Source organism: Camelus bactrianus, chromosome 21 (assembly GCF_048773025.1).
Source record: "Camelus bactrianus isolate YW-2024 breed Bactrian camel chromosome 21, ASM4877302v1, whole genome shotgun sequence".
In the NCBI taxonomy this organism is placed as follows: Eukaryota; Metazoa; Chordata; class Mammalia; order Artiodactyla; family Camelidae; genus Camelus; species Camelus bactrianus.
The window spans coordinates 25,016,599-25,034,359 of NC_133559.1; the positions used below are offsets into that span (position 1 = coordinate 25,016,599).

Below are 17,761 nucleotides of genomic sequence, written 5' to 3' on the forward strand. Positions count from 1 at the left end.
ATTCTGGGGAATGGGGGGGCCGTCTCTGACTGACGACTCTTACGGTCAAGGTGGGGACATAAGAGGTGAGAAGCAACAAAGAAGCCGGCATTAACTGAGCGCCTGGTGAGAGGTCCCCAGTGTGAGACGGCGGAGTGCGTCACCCAGCAGGTGAGGTCAGACAGGGGCGTCACTAGGAAGAAGGGACAACCTTCCTGTCTGGGGGCAACTGCCTCCCCATCACCCTGCTCCTGGAGCCCAAACCCACCCTGGACAAGGTGACTAAGCATTTGGTCTGTCCACCCCGCTCTGGTCCTGCCCTGTGTCTCCTCACCATGTCCCTACAGACCCCACCCTAAGTTCCCAATGTATTTCACAAAAACGTAGCAATTCGACTCATCACATAATCACTGATGTCTTGGTTGTGATCTTACTCATTTTATACACACTATCTCAATAGTCCTTATAACAGCCCTCCGGGGCAGGAGTATTTCTCCCCAAATAACAACAACAAAGGTCGGAAATTAAGGAATTTGCTTAAATCACCCAGGAAAGGGTGGAGCCAGTATTCAAACTCTGGTCTCATTCTCAACCTGACAGACCCTGGCTTTCAGAGCTGTAACTAGCAATTTTGGTGCCCGGGACTAGCAGCACGAAAGCTCGGCAAATAGTGTTGTGATTTATTATGTGGCTCAAAGAAAGAACAATCAGCTGCTTCCTATTTTAGTTATTCTTGCTTATGACAGTTTCTAGCTGCAGCAATGTGTGTGCTGTCAACATGCAAATGTAACTTTTTTTTTTCCAATGTCTGTGCCAGGCCAGAGCCTCCCTATGGGCCTTGCACATACTGTGCTGAATCTGGTCCCTGGAGTTCTGCAACCTCACTACAAACACAAAACACAGAACAGTTAGCACAAACAATCCTGAATTGCTTAAATGTCACATGTGCATGCAAGGCCAGAAAGTTCTGCATAGTCAGAAGGAGAAGCACTGCGCTGTGGCCTGGAGAGGCTGGGGAGGCTGGGGAGGCTGGGTGGAAGGGATGAGGTGTACGTGTGGATAGGACTTAGGGCTGGAGAACTGAAAGCAAAGAGTGGAAGCATGCAGTTGAGGCTGGGAAGAGATCACACTGACAAGCAGCAGGATGTAAAGTTGAAAAAGTAGGTTAGGGCCAAACTGGTCAGGACTTTAACTGCCAGGATGAGGAGCTGGAGGGTGGAGAACAGGCAGGGGGTAGTTATGCTCCAAGGGAGAGAGAATGAGGGCCCGTCCCAAAGTGGGAGCACAGGGGAGAAAAGACCTCAGCATCTGGAAGGAAGGATGCTCCTCTGCCCCGTGCACCCAGGAACCCTGCTCTCCAGTACAGAGTGCAACTAACCGGGAGTGATGACTCACTGGCCTGCGGCAGTCTACACTGGCCCTCACTGGCAACACGGTATCTTTTCTAGAAAAAAGTGGGACCTAGCATTAACTGCCTAACTCACTAGATGACTCCTGTTAAGCATAATTAACATTTTGCATTTTGCATGGAAAATGCACAGCATGGGGCTGGGCTCTCGGAAACCCTTGGCCAATGTGACAGCCATCTCCCTTGGTCAGCTAGAACCAGTGCCTCCCCGGGCCACAAGCATGCTTCATGAGGACTTGCTGCTATGGAGAGTGGCTGTTTTCTTCTTACTCTGGGAAGCGTTAGACACTGGCTGGCAAAGAGCTGAAGGTGCAATCAAGCAAATTGAAAGCACCATCCCTCTCTAGGGTTTCCCGTAAATTAAGTTGGACACAGTCAACTGTCTAACAAGTTAAGTTGTTCCATACTGACCCTGAAGCGAGACATCATAGTTCCTTGTTTTATGCTATTGTTCTACATATGGACTTTTCTTCTTCCTTTGTGTTTATACTATAATGTCTTAGAGCCAAGCTGTAACAGCTACTGGATGGGAATCTGGGATGCTTTGGGCCCCATCCAGAGAGGTCAAGACCTGAGAATCCTGGAAATGCCCTTCACGCAAGACTTCACTCTTTCCATTCTCCCACGATGCTGCGCTGTACACTTGGTGTGTGTCGTGTGATGCAATCCTCATCAGTCCCGTGAGGGAGGAACTGTTCATTGCATTGCTATAGATAAGGAGATAGAGTCTTGGTTGAAGGATCTTGCTCGAACACATGCATCTATCCAGCGTTGCAACAAAAATCCTGCCTCTTGTGTGTCCGGCTGAAGCTCCTCCTCTCCTGCGCAGGCTCCTTCTCCCGTTGCCAGTCCAGGCCTCACAGTAAGCCTGGCACTGCTTTTACTGTGCTTTTCAAGTTTGTCACTTTGTTGTTGTTGTTGTTACAGGATGCTTGAGGGGTCTGTAGTTCCATAACGGTGATTGGCTGTCATAATTAGCTATAACTTCTATAATTAGGAATAAATGTAAACACCGCAAGCTCTAGTCAGTCTCAAATAACATCTTATTTCATGACAAGTAAATGACATGCTGAATGAAAACAAAAGGCACAGGATAGAGCAAGGGAGGCCAGGGTAAGTGGAATTTTCTGCCCATCCCTAAAGAAGGTAGGTTGGCAAGGAGCGTCAGCTCAGACAAACTAAGGATCAAACAACAGAACGTATTAGCTTGTTCTCATTATGCCTTTTATAGTTGGATTCCAAAGAAGATAAATAAATTATATTCACACTTCTCACCTTTTCAAATATCTTTATTTATAAAGTCAGTCAATTTATTGAGTTTCGGGCCAGGAATTTAAAACATGTGTTGTATGTATGTGTGATTTAGAACATGTAATCATGTATGTTTGTGATTAATGTGCTGAGGACACTAATGGATAAAGTAGACTGCATGCAAGAACAGATGGGCAATGTAAGCAGGGAGCTGGAAATTCTGAGAAATGACCATAAAGAAATGCTGGAAATGAAAAACTCGTAATGGAAATGCAGATGCCTTTGATGGGCTTATTAGCAGACCGGACACAGCTGAGGGAAGAATCTCTGCGCTTGAGGCTATTTCAGTAGAAATCTTCAAAACTGAAAAGCAAAGAGCACAAAAACTGAAAGGAAAAAAAAAAAAAAAACCAGACCAGAGTAGCCAAGGTTTGTGGGACAACTACAAAAGATGCTACCTATGATTAATAAGAATACCGGAAGGAGAAGAAAGAGAAAAAGGAACAGAAGAAATATTTAAAACAGTAATGACTGAGAATTTCCCCCAAATTAATGCCAGACACCAAACTGCAGATCCGGGAAGCTCAGAGAACACCAAGCAGGATAAATGCCTCAAAAAACAAAAAAACAAAAACAAAAACCCTACACCAATGCATATATAGCATTTTCAAATTGCAGAAAATCAAAGATAAAGAAAAAAAAAATCCTGAAAGAAACCAGAGGGAAAAAACTTCTTACCTCTAGAGCGTAAAAGATAAGAATATTGCATTCAGCTTCTCCACAGAAACCATGCAAGCAAGAAGAAAGTGGAATGAAATATTAAAAGTTTTGAGAGAAAAAAAACTACCAACCTAGAATTCTGTACTCTGCAAAATTATCCTTCCGAAGTAAAAGAGAAATAGACTTTCTCAGACAAACAAAAATTGAGGGAATTTGTTGCCAGCAGACCTGCCTTGAAAGAAAAGTTAAAAGAAGTTCTTCAAAGAGAAGGAAGTTGACATGGGTCAGAAATTCAGCTCTGCGTAGAGAGGAAGAGCGTCAAAGAGGGACTAGTGAAGGTAAAATAAAAACTCTTATTTTTCTTGTTCTTAAATTATCTAACATAACAGTTTGTTCAAAATAATAATAGCAGCAATGTATTTGATTATGCTTGTGTATCTATCATGTGTATATATGTATGTTTGCGTATATAGATCCTTATCCATGTGAGTGAAATGAGTGACAGCACTGGTACAAGGAACAGGGAGGGGATAGGGTTATTTTCTTAATAGAAGGCACTCATGCCACTTGTGAAATGGTGTTATTTGAAAATGATCTTGTATTAGTTGTAAATGTATATTCTAACTCTAGGGCAACCACTAAAAAAGACAAGAAAAAGGGGAAAAGTATAACCAATATCCTAAGAAAGGAAAGAAAATGGAATCATATAAAATGCTCAATTAAAATTGCAAAAGATAGAAGAATAGTGGAAGACAAACATGGCGCCAAAGAACATGGGCAGCAAATAGAAACCACTAAACAAATAAGGGAGATATTAATGCAATCATGTCAGTCATCCTTGTGAACGTCAATAGTCTAAATGCACCAATGAAAAGACAGATCATCAGAGTTGATAAAAAGACACACTATATGTTGTCTTGCTCAAGAAACGTACTTTATTTTTTATAATCATTTTTAAAATTTGAGTATAGTTAATTTACAATGTTGTATTAGTTCCAATCATACAGCAAAGTGATTCAGTTATACATATATTTTTTTCAGATTCTTTTCCATTATTACAAGATATTGAATATGGTTCCCTGTGCTATACAGTAGGTCCTTGTTGTTTATAATTTATATATAGTCTGTATATGTTAATCCCAAACTCCTAATTTATCCCTCCCCTACCCAGCCCTCACTTTCCCCTTTGGAAACCGTAAGTTTGTTTTCTGTGTCTGTGAGTCTGTTTCTATTTCATAAATAAGTTTATTTGTATCATTTTTTAGAGTCCACATTTAAGTGATATCATATGATATTTGTCTTTCTTTGTCTGACTTACTTCACTTAATATGATAATTTCTAGGTCCATCCATGTTGCTGCCAATGGCATTATTTTATTATTTTTATTTTTTTACACATACATATATTCATTTTCATATTATTGTAATTAAAAGTTATTATACATATTGAACATAGTTCCCTGTGCTGTACAGAAGAAACTTGGATTTTTTTAATTTAATTCTTTTTATGGCTGAGTAATATTCCTGTGTGTGTGTGTGTCTGTGTGTGTGTGTGTACACCACAACTTCTTTATCCAGTCATCTGTCGATGGACACAGGTTGCTTCCATATCTTGGCTATTGTAAATGGTACTGCTGTGAACATTGCAGTACATGTATCTTTTTGAATTAGAGTTTTCTTTGGATATATGCCCAGGAATGGGATTTCCAGGTCATATAGTAACTCTTTTTAGTTTTTTAAGGAACCTCCATACTGTTTTCCATAGGTGGCTGCACCAGTTTACGTTCCCCCCAAGTATAGGAAGGTTCTCTTTTCTCTGCACCCTCTCCATTTACTACTTATAGACTTTTTGTTGATGGCTATTCTGACCAGGTATCATCTGACCAGTGATACCTCGTTGTGTTTTGATTTGCATTTCTCTAATAATTAGTGATGTTGAGCATCTTTTCGTATGCCTGTTGTCCATCTGTATGTCTTCTTTGGACAAATGTCTGTTTCAGTCTTCTGTCCATTTTTTTGATTGGGTTGCTTGTTTTTTTGATATCACATTTATGAGCTGTTTGTATATTTTGGAAATTAACCCCTTGTCAGTTGTGTTATTTGCAAATATTTTCTCCCATTCTATAAGTTGTCTTTTCATTTTGCTTATGGAAGAAACCCACTTTAAATATAAAGACACATATAGATTAAAAATAAATGGGCAGAGAAAAATATACCATAACACTACTGAAAAGAAAGAAAGAGTGGGTGGTTACATTAACTTCAATCAGAGCAGACTTCAAAGCAAGAAGGTTATCAGGGATAAAGAAGGGCATTATATAATGATCAAGGGGTCAATGCTCTAAGAAGACATAACAATCCTTAATGTATATGTGTCTAATAGAGCATCAAACTATGTGAAAATTGCTTGGTAAGCAGGAATCAGGGGAAAGGTGCTGAGGGGTGTGTGGCTCAGACTCTGGTAGAGTCTAGAATGCCTTCTCCACCATATTCTGCTGACACTCTTGGGTGATTCTTACTCTTCAACGCTCATTTTCTAGGCTCAATACAAGATCATTCATGTCCACCCATTTAACTCTCTTCAAGTAGCATGACCTTATCACAACATACTTTGTCATTACTTTATGTAGTTTAATCTCCCAATAAACTTTGAATTATCTAATCTCACTGTAGCAAATCATTAAATCCTCAGCAATGCATGTACAAAACCTCCCCAAGACAGGTTTCATCTGTAGATGGTTAATCTCAATTATATTGTGAGGGTTCTATTAGCATCTTCCTTCAGTGCCTGACACCTTCTGACCATGTCCCCAAATTCTGGAGGTGCTCTCCACTGTCCACACAGACAACAAGTGTCTTTTAGATTCTAAAAGTGCTAGAAGAGTCTGGGGGGAAAGAGGAACTGAATTTATATTGGCCTGAAACGAACTTGACTGCACAGAGGCTGGTCTCACATGGTTCTTCTTTAATGTCTGATGCAGCTCTGATGTACAGACAGCTGATCCCCTGGAGTTCTTGGTAACAGAGCACCCTTTAGCTTACTTGAACATTGTCCTAATTTGCTTGAGCTGCTATAACAAAATATCACAGATTGGCTGTCTTAAACAGCAGTCATTTGCTTCTCATAGTTCTTGAGGCTGGGAAGTCCAAGCTCAAGGTATCAGCAGATTCTGTTCCTGGCGAGAGCTCTCCTCCTGGCTTGCAGTCAGCTTCTTGTTGTGTGCTGACAGGGTGGAGAGAGAGATGAGCTCTGTCTCTTCCCCTTCTTGAAAGGGCACTAATCCCATCATGGGGGCCCCACCCTCATGACCTCATCTAAACCTAATTATCTCCCAAAAGCTGCTCCTCCAACTGTCATCACAATAGTAGCTAGGGTTCCAAAATATGAATTTGGGGAGGACATATACATTCAGCCCATAACAAATACCACTGGGTTCTTTAGTACCAGATACTTTATATTAAGTGGAGAAGTGTGGAGAGTTTTCAGTTTTGTTATGGAGCCCAAATGACAGTGGGACAGAGAGATTTGTTTTCTAACCAGTTTCTTAAATGAGCTTGAAGTAAAGGGTATAAGAAGTTAATGTACCTGGATATTGGACCATGATTCTGCTGAGGATGGTCCAGGGTCTTTTAAGGCCACAATCAGAGACAAGACTGGACCTTTCCATTCCTCATCTGCTCTTCTGGATTCCGAAACACTGCCTTTCTCCAAAAAGGAAAATTAAAAACACAAATTCTCAAGTGGTTTGATAGTGATTCAGCCCAGCAAATTTTACTTTCCATTAAAAGTCACCAGCTGTCATGTGCTTAGCTTTAAATGGAAAGAACTTGCTCTCAAAGAACATTTTTCAGTTGATGTCACTTGTGAGTTTTATTTTCTCCTAATGAAAAATAGATTTGCATTAGTGTGGCTTTGGTGACAGGAAATCCCTGGATGGAGGCCTGACTTGGTGATCTGCCCCTGCTCCGAGGAAAGCTAATTGCTCTACCAGCCAGCTCGGAGGACTGACACTGTGGTCAGGAGAGGGCTTTGGGGGAAGCGAGGGGAGGGGTCGCGATAATGTTCTGACTTCTTGCAGGGAGGGTCCCACAGTGCCTCTTCCCCAAAACGACAACAACAACAAAAAAAACTTTGATAAAAAAAGCTTTTAGGTGTTGAAGGGTTTTGGAAGGAGGAGTGAATATTTTAACGTGGTTAATGCTTTGAGGGAGGCAGCCCTTCTGACACATGTGCTCAGAGCCTGTCACAGCTGAGACCAGATGCCTACCGACACTCTTCTCCGAAGTGTCATGGTGGACCCGCCACTGTGCCTAGAAGCTCTTGTCAGTGGCCATGGGAATAATCTCTTCATGAGTCATAAAACAACACTAAACAAAACAAAACAAAAAGAATCTCTAGATTGAAGCTCCCTGAAGCCTGACCCATGTCATGGGCAATCGTGACTCTGTGGCACCAAACCGAGGAGCTGGGACACTCAGGAGCTGCCTGCACGGGGTCCCGTGACCTCCATCGGCGTGGCAGACAGCAGGCCTGAGGGTGACGCCTAGGACCCCCGGCTTTACCTACTGGGCAGTTTCTGGCTCTGCTAGAGTCATTCCCGCAAGGTCCCAACCCACTGACAGTGAACCAGAGACACTGGGAACTAGTGAAACTAGGAAACAGAGAACAAGGATATGGACCCCTCCAGCACTGAGCAGGCCCCCAAACCTGAGGGCTGGAGGCGCCCTTGACCCGTGTCCTCAGGAGGGCATGGCGGGGTCTCTTGCCTCACCGGCCCCCGACACGCACACACGCACACACTTGCACACACGCACACACTTGCACACACGAGCATCGCACACAGCACCCATGGGGGGCTCCCTGTGCATCCAAGCCTGGGGCCCCTACCAGGGCCCTCCCAGCTGAGGCAGAGCTCCCCGCACCCTCAGCCCCCGTCTCCACGCTCACAGCGAGGGCTCAGAAGTGTCCAAGAATTTCTGAATAATGGTCTTGACAGACACCAAAGCTCTCTCCTCCGCTGAGCATGGAGCCCTGGGGCCGCCCCCAGGGAAGATGCCCCTGGCAGCTCCTGTCTGCGCAGCTGGGGCCGGCTCCAGGAACCCTAAATTCTGGCCGCGCTTGCAGCCAAGCCTGGTTACTTTAGATTCCCTCCCCGCCCTGCTTGTCGTTGCAAGCAGGAGCCAGCCAAGGTATTCGTCATATTTCCGAGCTACCCTGCTGCTTGATTTATGCTCCGATGGGGCAGAAGCGAAGACTGCAGATGGTGGGGGTGAAGGCAGGATCTGGGCGAGGGGGAGCAGGTTGCTGGGGGGGTCGGAGGGTCCTGTCAGTCCAGGGGTCCTGAGAGGGCCCCCAGTTTTAGGACTCAGGAGCACACAGGCTCCTCAGACATCAGGGGAGCAGAGGGGGTGCTCTCTTTCTCACGGTGAGGTATGGCCATAAAAGGAGTGAAGCTTCATTTGCCCTCTCACTGGGCTTCACCTAAAAGGGCTTTCAGAAGAATTTCCAGCCTTCTCCTGCGGGACACGGACTGTGGTCTCGTTAGCCAAAGAGAAAACAAGTAACAGATGACGCTCATGCGGACCAAGAGGCCAAAACTGAAATGTTAATCACCTCAAAATACGCGCGGCTCCCTCCAAAGCCTCTCTTGGCGCTCCTGCTCCTCAGAGGATCTTTGATCGGAGACTTTCCCCCGTGGGGTGGGGAGTTCGCTGCTGATATTCGGGAATACGTTTGAGGGTCCAAGCGGCAAGAAGATAGAGAACTGTCATTCCGTGCATTTAACATGCCCATCATGGCAACTTGCAATGGTTGAAATATTGCTGCCCCTCTTGGTTAAACTAAGGCCTCTAGGACGCTTCCATAAAAGCTCGAGACACTGTCATCCAAGAAGGATAAAAATGCCTCTTTTTATCCCGCTGCATATGAAAACATGAGATCATTGGAATATATTTAGAGTGAGATTTGGCAGCGCATACATGTTTACAATTCTTGGACTCGAAGCTCTAATGTGGATCGGAGGCCCTCCTTTCCCACTTCACCTTCTTTTCTTTCTCTAAGACAGTGAACTCCTGTTCCAAGAGTTTAGAATCCCTTTTCTTGTTAGTTCCTGAAGTTAACCTTGCTCCGTGATTCACAGTATCCTCAGTACCACTGACCACCAGCTCAAGAGGCCGCATCTTGAGGTGTTAATGTATTAATTTGACCACTGAGGTGGCTCCCCGCCAGGGCGAAGCGTCCACTGGGTTTGAGCAGAGTATCTAAAAATACCGACTTTTCCTCAGTTCTTTGAATCATGACTTGGTCTGACTGCGTTAGATTGGAGTCTGAAGTGCCTTATGACCACTGACTCTTTTTATTACGTGGATTGGGGGTTCTTTCTGGACCTTCAGGAACAGCCTGGCAGTGACAGGAGGCTGCCTGTGCTCTGCCGTCTGGTACTCGCTCGTGTCTAAGGGTGCCGCTTCTCAACCCTGGCTGCACGTTAGAATCATCAGCCTTAAAAAACACTGATGCCTGGTCCCCAACCCACCATCATTCTGACTGTATTGGTCTCGGATACAGCCGAGCATTGAAAGTTTTAAAAACAGTATTATACTCTGTTTCAAATTTTTTTAAAAAAATCATATAGCACAGAAAAAAGATTTAGAGGAATATTCACCAATAGGTTAATTGACTATCTGTGAGTATCAGAATTGAGAGAAAATTTTATTCACTTATATACTTTTCTATATGTCCTGAATTTTTTTTTTTTTTTTTTTGCAACGAAGAAAATTGCAATGAAACAAATTACTGGTATAAAGGAGGGAAAAGCTATCTCCTACTTAAAAGGAAAGAAGCTTAACTCAGACCAGAATTCTTCATCTGCCATAACTTGATTTCCTCCTGCATCCCCTCCCCCAGTGGTCACCCCCCTCCTCCTACCTTCCCCAGCTCCATTCACCCAGCTACTTACTAAGTCTCTGCACTCAGCTTCCTTGACACTTCTTAGCTTTCTCTGCTTCGGACCACATAGGGCCCCCACACACCCCCGCCACCATCATGGGGACCTTTCATGGGCTTGCTTCCGTGTTGATGGCGCTGGCTCCTCACCAGAGTGCTGGGTGTCGGTCCTCCAGGCAGCAGGATACACTGCAGCCACATGTCTCCTAGGCCCCACAGCTGCTCCTGTCACTCACCTGCTTAAAACCTTCAGTGACATCCTCTGATTTCCAGAGCACACTGCAGCCTCCTACCAGGCCCTCCACGACCCGACCTACCCTCTCTCACGGCCCCTGGCCCTGCCCGCTTCCCCTCCGCCGTGTACAACAGTTGGAGGTCCCCAAACATCCCCCTGACTCAGAGCCTTAGCTTGTGCTTCTCCTGTGCTTGGAAGGCCATTCCCTCCCACCCCGTTTTCCCCTAACAAACTCCTGCCGCTCGAGATTCAGCCGGGGCCTCCTTCTCCAGGGAGCCTTCACTCCACCGACTCCTCAACAGCCTGGCTCTCTCACACTCGCGTATACCTGTGTCTTTGTCCAGCGTTGGTTATTTGTGTGTGTGTGTCTGTCTGTCTGTCTGTCCCCCACGCTGCCCTCTGGCTGCCTTGAGAAAGAGGAACCTCACCTTTGCCCCCCAACACCACTCACATTGCTTGGCTTTCGCAGGCGTTCAGTGAATGAGGGGTCGTCTCGACCCCTTACGTTTGTATAGCGCTTTATGGTTTTCACGGTGCTTTCGCATGTGTTTGGGGTTGGATGTTCTGCCCCAACATTGTCTTCCAAAGCACCCCCTGTGCCATCTGCATTCTCATTTATCCTCCGGGCAAGTTTGGAACAGACAAGCGGCATATCCTTCCTGCTTTGCCGCTAGTGAAAATGGGGATGGGGGTTGGCGCCGTCACACGGAAGACCTGGGAGACAGACTCTCCGCCTGTGTCCTTCACCCTCGCTGCCCCATTTCTTCAGCATGCTGGCTCCACTGGCCTGGATCCTGAGTCGGCCCTGGGCGGATGCCCACAAAGAAATGGACATTGCAGCCACTTAAAACCCTGCCTCCTCTATTTTTCAGTCTTGATTTCAGAAAGGGAGGGAGGGAAACCAGAAGACAGGAAGGGGAAACCGCAGCGCTGTTGGGTTTGGGATGGGCTACTCAAGGGTCGGCAGTCGTCCACAATCCACGTCTTCTAGAGAGAAAGCAGATTCGGTACGTGCGGGTTTCATCTCTCTGGAGGATATACAAATTCACGAATGCCTTCCACTTGAACCAGGCCTAGGCTGCTGGGGGATCCTTTCCAGAATGTAATCAGTGGGAAAAAGAGCAGAGCCACCTGTCTCCTGACTCACTGGCCTACAGACCACGTCCTAAGACTGTGTACAAACAGTGACCAAAACCGTGGCTTGCAGCTCTGCCCATCCAGCCAGACTTGGGAGAGTGACATCTGGAGGACCTTATCTCTGGCGCACTTGGAGTCATCCTCACCTGATCCTTGCATTGAGTCTGACCCACAGAGGGCTCCTGGGCCCCTCTCCAAGCAGGTGTTGGAGGAGGGCCTCCGGAGGATGTGGTAATCACAGGCGCCTCACCCCCTCCCCTGGTCCTCGGAATGTACGTTCCGCTTGCCTTCCCCGCATGAGAAGCTGCCCAAGGACACGGCCTTGGAATAGTAAGTTGTTGTTGAGACCATCTGGACGGTACATGTGATTGACCCCAGTTAAGGCCTCTATATAAATGTGTAAGAGTCTGGCAGGGGTGCACAGAGATCTACTCATCTTGTGGCTGCCTGAGAACAAGCCTTATGTGTAAGTTCCCTTGCTTATTAAACCTGCCACCTACCAATTTGCTGTGCGGTGGTCTGTCTCTTTCTTCTGTCTCCCCCTGCCCTCTGCGTTCAGGGGGCCCATTTCAGATTACACCCAGGGAAGCTCCCAAGGTTTTGAATTTATAGCAGAGCCAGAGGTGCATCTCACTAGCCCCTTCCCAGGAGACTGCAGGTGATTGTGAGGGTCAGGAACGGGAAGGTGGGGGCCCAAGGGAGGGTGGCACTCACCCCCCCATCAGATTCTCCTACAAGCTTTAGTATGGAGCCCTGGGACAGCCATTGTCCCTATAAGGAGCAGGACGTCACATAGCTGAGCCCCACAGACTCTTAACCAACACACCGACAATGGGCCAGCTATTATGACAAAGCCAGTCAGATAGGAATAAATTAGACATGGCTCCTCACCAGAAGAAAAAGCATGTGTACATGTAGACAACCGTGATGCCTGAAAAATGGTGACAAGAGAGGCAAATATGAGAGTTTAGGAAAAATGACTTCCGGATGGGAACTCAGCGAAGACTTCCTGGAGGAGTTGGCGTGATTTAAGCTGAATCTTGAAGTGAGGGTATAATTTGGACAAGAAACATTGTTGGCTGGGGACGGAGGGGAGACGGAGTAGTGAAGATAGTGAAGGCTTTCAAGTTGCAGTGTCTATTATTGGGTTGAATCAAGTGAAATCACTGATATTTCGCTGTATTACCTACAATGACATTGAGTTCAGATGGTTCAACACAATACATCTCAGGTAAGTGGAGACAGGAAAACTCGGGTTGTAGAAAGAAAACAAGGCAGAAAGAAGTTCAGTGTCTGTCTGTGGCTGGCAAACACAAGTTTAACCTTTCAATAACGTGTTGATAGAAATGTTCTAGGGATGGCATTTTCCTAATTTCTCAAAAGCAGACTGATACTGCAAGGTCTGCCTATTGTCCAAAGACTTGAACTTGAGAATCAGACTGAACTGACGAGTCCCTGGAAGGCAGTATCGCACACCCAAGTCTGAAAGATCTGAGTTCAAATCCTGGCTCTACAACTTGTGAGCGATGCCACCAACTTCCTAACTTTCTGAGCCACGCTTTTCTCCAGGCGATAAAGGTCACACTCCCCTCCCTCATAAGATCGCGGAGACGATTCCGTGAGACATCCTCTGCATTGCTCAGCACAATCGCCAGCCTTCGGGAAGTGCCAGCAGCTGTGGGCGGAGCTGTGCCCTATGTCAAGAGGCTCAGTAAGCACCAAGGACGGCATCGCGTCCGTGAATCTTCACGGCAGCTCCATCCTCGGGGCCGTGGCTTGTTTAGGTGGAGGTGGCAGGACCGAGACCTATTTTAGCTCCTGCTTTAGTCACAAGAGGAAGAGGAAAGGAGGCACAAGGAAACACGCAGGCCAGAATGGCAGGATAACGAGGGCTCCACATGATCCGATAAAACCATTCAGTTGCTTTCAGCCCTCGGAGCTAACCTGCGAAGGAATTTCACGTTCCCAGGTCTCTCCTGGCAGGCACACCTGGCGCAGAGATGGATTCTTTTGAGCAAATGGGTTTCTGCAAGCGACCAAGTCAACCACCGTGGAGCCGTTCCCAGGAATGCAGCTGTGATATGGGGATGGCAGGCCGGTTTGGGCACCAGAGGGGCAGGAAAAACAGATGCTCGGCTTTCCAGGAAAAGAAATCTCGGCCACTCAGGAAAATCTAAGCCCAGAGAGGTAAGGCAGTGAAGGGCAAATCCTGACTGGAAGGCGCAGGGTCGGGACAGGCACCTGGGCAGGACTTCTGGGCAACCAGGGTTGGGGGTGACGTCCCCGTCTTAGTTCCCAGCCTTCCACTTTGTTCTAAGCCATCCACTGCTGGGTGTGGGGACAATGTCCTGTCACTTCCAGGAAGACTGGCTTTTGTGTTGGATAATCACTGTCAGTAAGAATGTCTAAGTGAAATTTAGTATTCTAAAGTAAACAGTGTTTGTGATGGGGCGCGGCTCTGAGAGTAGGAGAGGGTCAGGGAACATTCTCGGCCAGCCCCGCCTGGCCCTCCCTCATCACTGCTGTCCTTGGAGGAGAGGCAGCGCCGTCCACGGGGCCAGCAGCTCTGTTTCCTGCTTCACGCGGGTTCCTGAGGCAGCTCAGCTGGCATCTTCCCATTTTTCTGCTTATCTTCTACCACCCTTTTCCCCAAAATAGACTTGATGGAGCTGGGGACAGGCGTGAGTTGTGAACACCCTGAGACAGTGTCATCTCTGGGGACAGGGACCCCTGTCAAAGCCCTGAGAGCAGCACTTAAGAACCCTGCAGCCCTGAACAGTTTCCCTATGGTTTACATTTTTCTTTCAAGTCACCATTTCCAGTCCTGCTGACAAGTCTGCGGGGTCGGAAAGTGGCTTTGGCTGGGAGCAGTGGCACAGGCAGCAGGCGGCCAGGCCTGGCCAGGGCGAAGACGGCTGGGAGGCATCCCAGAGGCCTGGGGACCAGTTCCCACTGTGAGCTCAGTTCCTCCCACCCGACCGAGGAGCCCCTGCCCCGCGGAGGGAAGCTCCAGGCCTCTGCCCTCCAGAGGGGGCGTCTTCTCTGTCACCCCCTGCAGCATCAACAGGCCCCTGTCTCACTGCCCTTCACCTCATCCCATACAGAAGACTCCAGGGAACTTTCTCTGCAATTTCAAAGACAGCATCTCCTTCCACACAGTCTCACTGTGACTGTCCTTAAGGACAAAACCTGCCCTGGGAGGGGAGGGGGTCATCCTGCAGAAGGTTAGAGAGGGCTTGGCCCCATGCCAGGCTCTCCTGACTCAGAAATGAGTGAATCCACCAGCCTGTATCAAGGGAGATGGGAAGGGAGGACCCCTCAGCGTTGAGACACCTTTTCCTCGTGGGTTCAAGGCACCGTGTATGCTGGCAGCTTTCATATGGTGGAATCTTTCCCAGGAGATGACGCTGAACTTGAAGCTTGACAAGCGAAGAGGAGCCAGGGGAAGGGGGCAGCATTCACAGAAGGCCAGGAGACAGGAATTGTGAGCCTTTCGGCATTTACGGTGTGCGAAAAGCAGAAAGTGACCTGAGCTGAGCCTGGAGAGAAGCCAGGAGCTAGACCAGAAATGGCCTCCTGGGTAAATGTTTAATAAGCAGCTGTGGGCAGAGTTGGACAAGTTACTGATGTGTAATGTTGGTGCCAATCTCCATGGTGTAAATACCTCCCTCCTGGCAGATTTCAATCTACCAGTAGTTTAACCACCAACACACAAAAACTCCTGAAAATTTAATAATCAGCCTGTGGGCTGGTAAAGGCCAGCATCAACCCACTAGTTCATCACATATAACCCCCTCCTCCCGCATTCCCAGCCGCAGAAGCCCTACACAATCCTTGGGGGAAGGTGATGCATTAATTTAGTAACTCAGTCTCCCTCACCTCTCCCTGCCCATAGCTGTCCCTTCTCTCCACTGCCTGGACACAAGCACAGAGCTCAGTCACTTTTCCTGGAGTTCCACCAAAAAGCACTCAGTCAACAGCGCAGCCCACTTGTGGAAACGGAGAAGGCCCACGTCACAGTGGTGCTAATTACCTCCAATGGATACTAAAGTGCCCATTCTTACATGCTTCCTTAGCCATTCCCACCGCCCCAGGCTTTGGTCTCCTGCCATGTTCCTTTCTCCGCCCCCCCCCTCCAACCCTAACTGACTCCCTCTGCCCTTGACATTCCCCCCTAAATCCTTCTTTCTGTCACAGAGGGCCATCTGGCCCTCCCTCGCCACTCCTCGCCCAGGCCTGCACTGTTCGGTGCGTGTTCAGGCCGCCGATGCCTGTTTCAGGGCTGAAGGGCCTCTGGGCATGGAGAGGAATGCTGACTACTCTTTACCCCCGGTTTAATGCCCACCGATTAATCTAGTGAGATTATAACAATCATCACTCCATAAACTATCAGCATTCCTTTCAATATTCACATCTGCTAACACAGCTAGTAAATCACCACTGCACATCCATTAGAATGGCCAAAATCCAGAGCAATGACAGCACCGAATGCTGGGAGGATGTGGAGCAACAGGAACTCTCACTCATTGCTGGTGGGAATTAAAAAATAGCACAGCCACTTTGGGAGTTCGTTTGGCTCCTTCTTACAAAACTAAACATAGTCTTACCACACGACCCAGCAATTGTACCGCTTGGTAATTCATCCAAAGGAGTTGAATCTTATGTCTACCCAAAAACTTACGTACAAATATTTACAGTAGTTTTAGTCATAATTGCCAAACTTGGAAGCCACTGGGATGTCCTTCAGCAGGTGAATGGATTAAAAAGCTGTGGTTGTATGTCCAGACAATGGAATATTATTCCATTAAATATTGGATGTTTAATGTTGAATATTATTCAACATTAAAAGGGGGAAAAAAAAAAAGAGCTTCCAAGCCATGAACGGACATGGAGGAAACTTCAATGCATGTTACTAAGTGAAAGCAGCCAAACTGTGCAGGCTGCAGACTCTGTACGATTCCCACCATATGACATTCTGGAAAAAGCAAAACCATGGTGAGAGTGTAAGGGTCAGTGGTTGCCCAGGGCTGACCTGGGGAGGAAGGGATGACTAGACAGAACACAGAGGCTTTTTAGGGCAGTGAAGCTACTCTGTGTGACACTGTAGTGGGGGACACGTGTCATTAGACATTTGTCCAAACTCACGGAACGCACAGCACTACGCGTGAACCCTGATGTAAGTGACGGGCTTTGGGCAATGACAATGCATCACCACAGGCTCGCTGAGGACGGCACGTGTGCCTCCCACCCAGGTGGGGATGTTGCTAGTGTGTGAGGCTGTGTGGCTGGGGCACAGGGGGTAAATGGGAATTCTCTGCTTCCCACAATTTTGCTGTGAACCTAAAACTGTTCTCAAAACTAAATTCTTTTTTTAGAAAAATTCATAAATTTAGCACATTGGATTTTCACAAACATTTCACATTGATTGCAAACTTAAAGAAACACCATGAAACATTATTTAAATTCACAAGTTTAATACAGCAGATCCTTTTTTTAAGATGTATGAAATATACAAAATAGCACAATTCTAAAGCTGTTTAATACCCTTACATCAAAACCTGTTATGAAAGTGCTAATCCTGTGGGTTTCACTTTCTTATCCTGAATTCCACACCTTCCTGGGGTGCCAGTTTTGACACCTTTCTAGGATTTCAGTGATTTTACCAAATACTATTTTTACCTTCCTAGGGATTTTAACAATCTTACCAGACCAAAAGAAAAAGAAAAAGCACTGCTTCAAACTCCTCTAGTTGCAAAATCTGGGTGGTTGAACAATTAATTCTGGGTCAGGATGTGAGCCTGGGCTGCAGATTCCAAGGAAAAGAAACCAAATGGGGGTAGCTTCCATTTCATAATTATTCTTTATTTGTTTCTTCAATAAGACTTTTTAAAGCCACACCTTTTGGAAGGTTTTTGGTTTTACAGCATTGAATTTTGCCCCTGAAATGAGATAAATTCTCAACTCACTTGGCCAGCATTGGCGTAACCCATTGTCCTATCATCATGATGTATTGACCTGATCTGTTAGCATTATTAAAAATGTGTGCCTCGCTGGTGTTGTGTTATAATTTATAGAGACTATCTCGAAAT

At 46.6% G+C, this 17,761-nt stretch overlaps 1 long non-coding RNA gene across 1 annotated transcript; it reads right to left on the reverse strand.

Moving 5' to 3' along the window:
- Nucleotides 1-2,836: 2,836 nt before the first annotated feature.
- On the reverse strand, nt 2,837-9,289 carry LOC123616817 (uncharacterized). Its single transcript, XR_006724830.2, has 3 exons — nt 8,972-9,289; nt 6,944-7,059; nt 2,837-6,580 (listed from the first exon to the last, which is right to left on the reverse strand). It is a non-coding gene; the product is annotated as an uncharacterized LOC123616817 (long non-coding RNA).
- Nucleotides 9,290-17,761: the final 8,472 nt, after the last annotated feature.